This window comes from Zingiber officinale, chromosome 1A (genome assembly GCF_018446385.1).
Source record: "Zingiber officinale cultivar Zhangliang chromosome 1A, Zo_v1.1, whole genome shotgun sequence".
Lineage (NCBI taxonomy): Eukaryota > Viridiplantae > Streptophyta > Magnoliopsida > Zingiberales > Zingiberaceae > Zingiber > Zingiber officinale.
The window spans coordinates 156,338,589-156,348,511 of record NC_055987.1 but is presented as its reverse complement, the minus strand read 5'-3'; the positions used below and the strand labels follow the sequence as shown (position 1 = coordinate 156,348,511).

At 37.5% G+C, this 9,923-nt stretch overlaps 1 pseudogene; it reads left to right on the top strand.

Moving 5' to 3' along the window:
* The first annotated feature begins 4,395 nt into the window (after positions 1-4,395).
* Positions 4,396-6,565, top strand: LOC122005578 (annotated as a pseudogene).
* The last annotated feature ends 3,358 nt before the right edge of the window (positions 6,566-9,923 follow it).

The window sequence follows — 9,923 nt, the reverse complement described above, 5'->3', positions numbered from 1 at the left end:
TTATGGCATAGAAGAATGTCTCACACCAACTTTAGAAATATAAGCAAATTAAATGGACTACTGAAAGGCTTACCAAAATTACCTAACATAGATTCAACCATAAGTAATGCCTGTCAACAAGGTAAACAAACTAAATCCACTCACAAACCAATAAATCAGCCACAAACCAACTCAATATTAGAACTTCTACACTTAGATCTTTTTGACTCCCATGGAGTCAAACCCATAAATGGAAACTTATACTGTTTAGTCATAATAGATGATTATTCTAGGTTTACTTGGGTAAAATTCTTAAAACATAAAGGCGAAACTTTTGAAATCTTTACAAACTTTTGCAAACAAATTGAAAATGAAAAAGATCTTAAAATTAAAAGAATTAGGAGTGACAATGGGGGAGAATTTAAAAATCATAATTTTAACAAATTCTGTCTTGAAAATGGCTACCATCACAAAATTTCATGTCCTAAAACCCCCCCAACAAAATGGAATTGTAGAAAGAAAAAATAGAACCTTACTAGAAGCCTCTAGAACTATGTTAAATGAATATAACCTACCTAAATATTTCTGGGCAATAGCTGTTAGCACAGCCTGCTATGTGCAAAATAGAACAACATTATATAAAAGACATAATAAAACCTTCTTTGAAATATTTTATAACAAACAACCTAACATAAAATATTTTAAAGTATTTGGGTGTCCAGCCTTCATCCTAAATACTAGAGAACATTTAGGAAAATTCACCTCTAAAGTAGAAAATGGAATTTTTGTAGGATATTCTCTAAACAGTAGGGGTTACAGAATATATAATAAAATTACGCTAAAAATCGAGGAAACCACAAATGTAAAATTTGAAGAAACCCAAGGACAAACTCAACTTCAACCTACTGAAATTAATAATTCTGAAGAAACCAATCAATCCCTAGACTATGAAGAAGATGAACACACTCAAGAAAATGAACCCCCTAGAACTATAAGAGTAAATCCTAACCATCCAACTGATCAAATAATTGATGACCTAGACTTGAGAGTTCAAACCAGATCATCCTTTAGGAACCTGAGTCGAATCTCCCTGATTTCAAAAATTGAACCCAAAACTGTAGCTGAATCCCTACTTGATCCAGATTGGATCATCGCTATGCAAGAAGAACTAGCTCAATTTGAGCGTAATGAAGTTTGGGATCTAGTGCCACCACCTAAAGATAAGAAAGTAATAGAAACAAAATGGGTATTTAGAAACAAATTAAGTGAAACTGGGGAAATTACTAGGAATAAGGCTAGGCTAGTTGCCAAAGGGTTCAGTCAAGTTGAAGGACTTGACTACGATGAGACCTATGCCCCAGTAGCTAGACTAGAATCCATTAGAATGTTACTAAGTTATGCAGCCGATAAGGGATTCAAACTATATCAAATGGATGTTAAGTCAGCTTTTCTCAATGGACTAATAAAAGAAGAAGTTTATGTAGGTCAGCCTCCTGGGTTTGAAAATCTAGAACACCCTGATTATGTCTTTAAGTTAAAGAAAGCATTATATGGACTTAAACAAGCACCCAGGGCATGGTATGAAAGGCTAACATCTTACTTAACATCCAAAGGATTCAACCAAGGTCAAATTGACCCAACCTTGTTTGTTAAATTACTAAATAACGACATATTTATAGCACAAATATATGTAGATGATATAATATTTGGTTCAACTAACTCAGACTTTCTAGAAGAATTTATTAATCTAATGGAACAAGAATTTGAAATGAGCTTAGTAGGAAAATTGACCTATTTCCTAGGATTACAAATCAAACAAACAAATGAAGGAAATTACATTTATCAATACAAATACACTAAAGAATTACTTAAAAAATTCAGAATGGAAAATACAAAAGAAATAAAAACACCCATGGCAGTAAACACAATCTTAGACAATGACCCAAATGGAAAATCAGTAGATCTGAAGTACTATAGAAGTGCAATAGGCAGTCTACTCTACCTAACTGCAAGCCGACCTGATATCTTATTTGCAGTTAGTATGTGTGCAAGATACCAAACCTGTGATAAAGAATCCCATTTGACTCAAGTCAAAAGGATTTTTAGATATCTTAAGGGAACAACAAACGTAGGAATCTGGTATCCTAGGACCAATGAGTTTGAATTAATAGGATATTCTGACTCAGATTATGCTGGGTGCAAATTAGACCGCAAAAACACAAGTGGTGGATGTCAACTACTAGGCCCATCACTGGTTAGCTGGTTTAGTAGAAAGCAACATTGTGTTGCACTATCTACAACTGAGTCAGAATACATAGTCATAGGAAAATGTGTAGCCCAATTATTATGGATGATGCACACCTTAAAAGATTTTAACTTAAAAATCACAAATGTAAAAGTCTTAATTGACAATATTAGCTCAATAAATTTAACAAAAAATCCAGTGCATCATTCAAGAACCAAACACATTGAAATCAGACACCACTTTATCAGGGATCATGTTACTAAGGGTGACATTGAGCTCAAATACGTTGAGTCCAAGTCAAACTTAGCTGACATATTCACTAAACCACTCCCTGAAAATGAATTTAGCCATTTACGTAGAAAACTAGGAATGTGTCTAATAGACTAGGAATTTCGAATTTCAAAATACTTTCAAAATTATTGCTTTCAACTTATAGGTTCAAACATGTGTTAGTTTTTAAAACCTTCCTATTTTTAGATTTTTAAATAAACTTTTAGCCTTGGACTAGTTCAAAATCCTTAGAGAACATGCACCCATAGGACTAGTTTTGAGCATCTCACCAAAACCCTAGGCTTACAATTGGGGGCGTATAATTTTATGATCGAAAAATTCAAAGTTCGATTCTCGGGATGTTATTACTGGGATTAGTATCCCGATCATACACTTTCAACTGTGTACCTATATTTATCTCCCTTCATATCCGTAGAATCGACTCTAGGGACAGTATATATATATATATATATATATATATATATATAAAAGAACCCTCTTTCTTACATGGAATATCAATCATCACTTAACTAATGTACAGTTGAAAATAATTAATCTAAAATAAAAGTTGAATAATAATATATATTATTCGAGAATATATTTGGAAATTTATTGAATAATGTGCGTCTAGACATTAACATCTATTTATTAGGGAAGTATTTGTTAAAAACTTAGTTGTAAAAAAACACACACTCATTCACTCTTAAAAAAATAGGATAAAGCAATATTTTTATACCTATTTAAATTTAACTTTTGAATAAAAAACTATAAAATTTAGGGAGCTCTCTGCCTTACATGGAATATCAATAATCACTTAACTAATGTATAGTTAACAATAATTCATCTAAGATAAAAGTTAAATAATAATATTTATTACTCGGAAATATATTTAGAATTTATTGAATAATATGCAAATAGTCTAGACATTAACATATATTTATTAGGAAGTCTTTGTTAAAAACTTAGTTGTCAAAAAAAAAAAAACACTATCTATATTATACTATGAACATATTTTCTTATTCTTTTAGCAGAATTTGTATATAATTGAAATAGGGTTGTTAATGAATTAAGTATTCATTAACAAATTTGGTATTTAGCTGGAAAAGAATTTGTTTATGTCTGTTTAATATACATAAGATTAATTAAATAAATAATCTTGAATAGCTTGTTAAGTTAAATAAGCTTGAACATATGTGCTCAGCTCGTTAATGTTTGTGAACAATGTTTGTGAACAATGTTCACGAACCATATTCATTACTAAAATTCTTTTCAATATGCTAAATAAATAATAAAATAAAATAAATAAATTTAAATTATCAACCTTAATAACCAATCAAACAACTACAAGTTTTAAAAAATCAAACAAGCTTGAATTGAGAGTTTGATAGCATCTAAACAAATCACACTCGAACCAAGCTCAAGCCAAGCTTGAATTGAGAGTTTGATAACTTCTAAACGAATCAAGCTCAAGTCAAGTTTCAAACAACCTCAAGCTCATAAAAAAATATACCAAGCTAAGTTTAAACACTCATTTCAAAAGTTTGGTTCATTTTAATCTCAGCTCGGCTCGACTTAGTTATCTTATCAAATAAATTTGAACATTCTAAAGTTCGGTTCGGTTCGATTCGATTTGTTTACTATCCTAAATTGAAGAGACTAGATAATAAAAAAAATTATAAGATATTTACATTTGTGGTACTTGGGACCCACCGATTTTAATAAATTCTATATTTTTAATTAAGACATTTAATTTATTAAGGAGCCATTTAACCAAAAAAAATTATAAAAAAAATATTATATTTTATATAAAATTAAAGGATAAGATATTACAATACTAATTAAATGTATATATACACATTTAGCTGGCCCCTGCTTTGTTGCAGCGCATATAATCCAAGGAAATGGCAGCAGCAGGCCTCCAGTCCCTCGCTATTCCCATCCTCGTGAGTCGTGATCGTATTTTCAATCTTATTCCTCACATGCCGGCAACGGCGGCCAGCTCTCCGCCTCCCTCCGAGTCCAATTGCCCTTCCGATAATTGGCCACCTCCATCACCAGGGGCGGAGCTAGGATCTAGATTTAGGGTAGGCAACAAATATAATATAATTAATAAGGATGATCTCGTGTAAGAAACTCTCGCCAATATAAGATCCTGAGAAAAAGTCTATTGTATACAATCTTTTCCTACTTTATAGGAAGTTATTTCTGAAATTCGAATATGTGACCTCTATGTCACATAACTACTACCTCAACGGGTAGCACGAACAATAGTGTCGCATTGGTCAAACATAACTTTTTTTCTGTTTAAAATTACCTTAGAGGAGAATCCCTTGCTTAGTGTAGAGAGGTAAGGAAATGAATAAGAAGTTTAGGTTTAGGGTAAAAAAATTAAATCAATTTAATAAGTTTAATTAATTATATATCAATATAATGACATTAAAAAAAATTATTTTTAAAAAAAAATGATACCAAAAATATTAATGTCATGTTTAAATTTATAACTTATGGCATCGACTAATTAAATATCAAAAATTAAACACATGGAAATATTAGTTAAACGGATGATCAAGATGATGCCTAGAAAAATTGTAATTTTCTAAATGGTGGACATAAAATTGGTGAGAAAATAGATTTTTGAGGTACATGGGTAGAGCTTTATCTGGCCCAGTGTGGGCAACTGCCCTCACTGGGCCAATGCTAGCTCCGCCCATGTCCATCACCTCACGCCGATCCCCCACCAATCGTTACATAAGCTCTCTAAGCGCTACGGTGACCTGATCGGCCTCCGCCTCGGTTCAGTACCCTGCATTGCGGCCTCCTCCTCTTCCATCGCCAAAGAGATTATGAGAACGCAGGAGACGGCTTGGTCGGACCGCCCTCAGTTTAGGGTCGTAAGTTACATCACCTACGGCTGCGCCGACTTCGTCTTCGCGCCCTACGGTCCCCACTGGAGGTTCTTGAAGCAACTCTGCATGTCGCAGCTCCTGGGAGGACGGACGATCGACCAGCTCCTCCCCATCCGGCGTGAAGAGGTGGTCTCCCTCGTTCGGTCCTTGTACGACAGATGCAAGGTTGGAAGAACCAGCATCAACATGGGCAGCGAACTGATAAATCTCGCAAACAATGTGATCTCCCGGATGACCACGAGCCACAGATGCTGTGGGTCGGACGGGGAGGCGATGGAGATGAGGACAATCGTGGAGGAAGTGGCGGAGCTGATGGGTAAGTTCAATATGGCAGATTTTATTGGAATTTACAAGAATTGGGACTTGCAGGGGTTCGATAAGAGGTCGAAGAACATCCGCCAAAGGTACGATGTGATGATGGAGAGGATCATGAAGGAAAAGGAGGCGTCGAGAAAAAAAAAGAGCGGTGGAATCAAGGATTTGCTGGATATATTGATTGACATCGCAGAGGATTCCAGTGCAGAAGTGAGATTGAGTAGGGAAAATATAAAATCCTTCGTGATGGATATCTTCGTAGCCGGCACCGACACTTCGGCCGTCACCTTGGAGTGGGGACTGGCGGAACTCATCAACCACCCGGACATCCTGCGCAAGGCACAAGATGAGATCGAAGCGGTGGTCGGCAAGAAAAGACTGGTGCAGGAGTCCGACGCGGCAAACCTCCCGTACCTGCAGGCCATCATCAAGGAAACAATGCGGTTGCATCCCTCCGTCCCTATGATCCCTCGGCGGTCCACCAGGGACACCAAGATCAAAGGATACGATGTTCCAGCAAACACGACGGTCTTCATCAACCTCTGGGCCATGGGAAGGGACCCGGAGCAATGGCCGGAGCCACTGGAGTTCCGGCCAGAGAGGTTCCTGGAGGAGCCCGGACAGCAATTGGACGTCAGGGGGCAGCACTTCGAGATGATTCCCTTCGGAAGCGGACGCAGACTTTGTCCAGTCCGGGGGCGTCTCTGGCGCTGCATTTCGTACCGTGTGCGCTGGCGGCGATGCTACAGTGCTTCGATTGGGAGTCGGAGGATGGGGGGAAGGTGGACATGGCTGAAGGATTGAGCGTGCCGGTCCCGCGGCTGAACCCGCTGATGCTGGACTAAGCTAGGACGCCTCTGCATTTTGTTAGAATTAATATTACAACTTGCGAACTGCATGCAGCTCAAGATTGCTTTTGCTGTCAATGCTCAGACGAAGGGGAAACATTGATAATTTATTTCCAACTAGCTAGAAAATAAGGCAAACTACTCCATTCGAAATAAGTATTTCTTAAAGAAATCTATATATATAAAGCGAATTAATATTTGTAATTCTTTCTCCACGAGAAATTTTATAAAAGTCCCATTATCTATAGTAGGTACATATTCCTCGAGACATTCTAGACTAGATGAATCTAGTGAGTATACAGAACTGAGAAGGAGCAAGAGGCAATGTGTGTCTACGGATTTAGGCCAGGACTTTATCACCTATAATATAGAATGTGACCCTATGACATATAGAGATACTATGGCTTCTCTTGAAGCTAAGTACTGGAAAAAGGTCATTAAAAGTGAAATGGACTCTATTATCTCTAATGGCACTTGGGAGTTGGTAGATTTACCTCCTGGGTGTACCACTATAAGATGTAAATGGGTGTTTAAGAGAAAACTAAAACATGATGGGTCAGTAGATAAATTCAAAACCCGCTTAGTTGCTGAGAGATTCAAATAGAAAGAAGGGATTGACTATTTTAACACTTATTCTCCTGTTACCAGAATTACTACAATCCGAGTGTTAATAATATTAACATCCATATATCATCTTGAGGTCCATCAAATGGATGTCAAAATGGCATTCCTTAATGGAGATCTTGAAGAAGAGATATATATATGGATCAGCCTGAGGGACATATAGTTTCTGGAAATGAGAATAAAGTCTGTAAGTTAGTCAAATCTCTTTATGATTTGAAGCAAGCCCCAAAGCAGTGACACGAAAAATTTGATAGAGTTATGCTATCGTTTGACTTTGAAATGAATGACTCTGATAAATGTATGAATGCTAAAATGAAAGGTGATAATTGTATTATCTTATGTTTATATGTAGATGATATCCTACTTTTGGTTCTAACCTTTATATTATTAATGAAACTAAGGCTTTCTTAAGTGGTAAGTTTGATATGAAGGATATGAGTTGTGCTGACATGATTTTAGGGCTGAAGTTGACTCGTTCAACTGAAGGAATAGCAATTTCTCAGTCACTCTATGTTGAGAGAGTATTAAAGAAATATGGCTATAGCCAAGTTAAATCTGTCATCACACCCTATGATCCTTCAAAAACTCTCCACAAGAATAAGAGTAGTGTGACAATGTCTCAATTAAGATACTCACAAATAATATGTAGTCTAATGTATTTAGCAAATTGTTCTAGACCTGATATTTCTTTTGCTATAACGAGATTGAGCAGGTTTACCAGCTGTCCGGACAGAATGTAACGACCCGCCTTCTACCACTAGGCTGTAAGGCTGATCGTCACATTATGTTGTGCTAAACTATTCCCTGACCATTTAGTAAGTCTAGATGCGGAAGCTGTACTAATTAAAATTTCACTAAAACACTGACATTTCTTGGTTCTATACATGCTAAGGAAGGTAACTAACTACTCATAACATGTCTTACCTTCCCCATGGCCAAGGAACTGGACTTAGACACTTCCATGCTGATACCAGACCTCCCAATCGATCCACGGATCGATTGGAATAGTCGGATCGCTCCAGTGATCGATCCATAGGCTTAAAAACGCCTGGATCGATCCGTGATCGATCCAAAGCGTACCCGTCGGCGACTAATTGGATCGATCGGTGATCGATCCAGTTGATCAATCGATCCGATGATCGATCCAGGGCTCTCGGTTCGCGAATGGCCGGATCGATCGGCCGATCGATCCAAAACCTCCCTGATTCGGTTGCCCAATCGATCGCCTAATCGATTGAAACCCTCGAATCGATCACCGATCGATTCGAGTTCCTTTGTGCCTGCGATTTCAACACTGTTTCGTGCCTCAACCACATTACAAGTACCAAAATGACTAAGAAACACTCTAATGACAACAACTATCATTCTAACAACATAAAAGATGTGTTCTAAGCATAATAAAGTGAATGGTTAACTAATTGATAATGAATAAAATACTAAGGTGCAAGATGATAAAATGAAACACTGAACAGTTCTAAGGTTTGAAATAAAGCTTGCTAAGGTTCCCTAAGATCTTCTTCCAGGTTCCATCCACACACCCTTATCAATGCATTGACCTCCGCTCCGCTAGTCCATCTTTCCTTTACCTTTATCTGCAGTATAAGGAAAATAGAATCAGTAAGCTTAAAGCTTAGTAAGAAACCATCTACCTCACAAAATCATGCATTCGATGCAAATGCTTTTAAATCATGCTATTTGAAAATATGCACTGAACTTACTAAGACATGGTATACTGAAAGCATAAGGCATAACATATAAGCATGGCATAAGCACTGAATCATGGCAAAGCAACCCAAAGAACACTGAACTGAATATAGGCTAAACTAACTGAAACTGAATCTGTAACTGGAAACAAACTCAACTAGCATAACTGATTTTGAGTTTTGAAATTTAATACGTAATAAGTGAAAATACTAAACATGCTGTTGGGCCCGGCAACTGTACTTGCTGTGCGTGCATCCCTACTAGACCCGGGTTGCAAGTCCCGAATTTAGCAGGGTTGTCTAGGCTATCTGAACCTAGGGACGATGGGAGTCCAACCCAATGGATATCTAATCCCGTACAGTGCCACTGCTGCAAATAAAATACTGTTCCATAGCTGAATTATAATATCATGCTGTTTCTAGGTTATCTGAACCTAGAGCTAGGTTATCTGAACCTAGAGGCGACTGTGGGAGCCCACCCATTGGACCGTAGTCCCATAAAACTGAACTAAACTAATGTGCTGGTTTAAATGCCTCTAATGCCTTTAATTGAGCTATTAAACATAACTGAGGTGGTATTTAGCTACACTAACATTTTACCGAACACTTGGTGTGCTTCAACTCTCTCCTCTAATAGGGAGATCGCCTCTAGGCACCCGACAACGTCTAGAATCTCCAACTAAAGGAGAACGACGTGTCCGGCCCGTCCAGAGGTGTTCAACTAAATCCCTAAATCCTCGAGGAGGGTTTAACATACCCTATGTGCCGGAAAAACCTGCATATAGCTAAAACTAATGCATAGGAAACCAACCGGAGCTATTATACTGCAGGTGAGGGGTTTCTTACCTCTTGATCGTAATTTCTTACGATTCTATCCGCTAGAGTTCCGGTGGAGGTGATCCTCTCGACGATCCGATCACGTCTTCGCGTTCCTCTCGCGGAGAAGAACCTCTTTCGTGTTGGAGTCGTCGCCGGAAGGTGAACCGATGGACCTTGGGCTTGGTGTGCCGTGCGTGAGGAAGAGGAGAAGAAG